This window comes from Penaeus monodon, chromosome 20 (genome assembly GCF_015228065.2).
Source record: "Penaeus monodon isolate SGIC_2016 chromosome 20, NSTDA_Pmon_1, whole genome shotgun sequence".
NCBI lineage: Eukaryota > Metazoa > Arthropoda > Malacostraca > Decapoda > Penaeidae > Penaeus > Penaeus monodon.
In genome coordinates this window covers 38466087-38466677 of record NC_051405.1, presented here as the reverse complement: position 1 = coordinate 38466677, position 591 = coordinate 38466087, and positions in this window count along the sequence as shown.

Below are 591 nucleotides of genomic sequence, written 5' to 3'. Positions count from 1 at the left end.
ACAAAAGTTTTCGCGGTGGCACGGGCATTTCGTCACGAAGTTCTTTCTTTCGCTCCTCAGGTCTTTTATCTCTCCATATGAGAAATGTTGAGCCTTGTCAACTTAGTGAGTGACATGATGTTACTATTGTGTCTTTGCGCTGCAGCCATTGTATTTGGGGGGGGGCGCTAACGATTTATTTGATTTGCTCAGTTATTTGATAGAGGTCAAAAAGAATTAAAGGACTACTACGCATGCGCGTAATTTGAAGAAAAAGAACGCGCGGGGGGGGTAGGAATTTCACCAATTTTAATTGGAAAAAAAGAAAAATCCTCCACCTAACCCATACAAAGAATCCGGCAGTAGGCTTATCTTACTTCGATGGATGAAGAGAGATCCGTAGTATCGAAGTCGAGAAAGCAGCGAAAACAAGCGTTAATAAGGAGCGCATTAGAACTGTTTTTATCCTCCATGACGGGAAGGCGAAGTGGCTTGGACACGAGGCTTTCTGATTTCTTTATTTGGTCACGAAGTGCGTTTTGCTTAAATTTTCATTCTAATCATTAGTAAAACAGAGAAAGAAGTTAAAAATGAGCATTCCTTATATGCCTT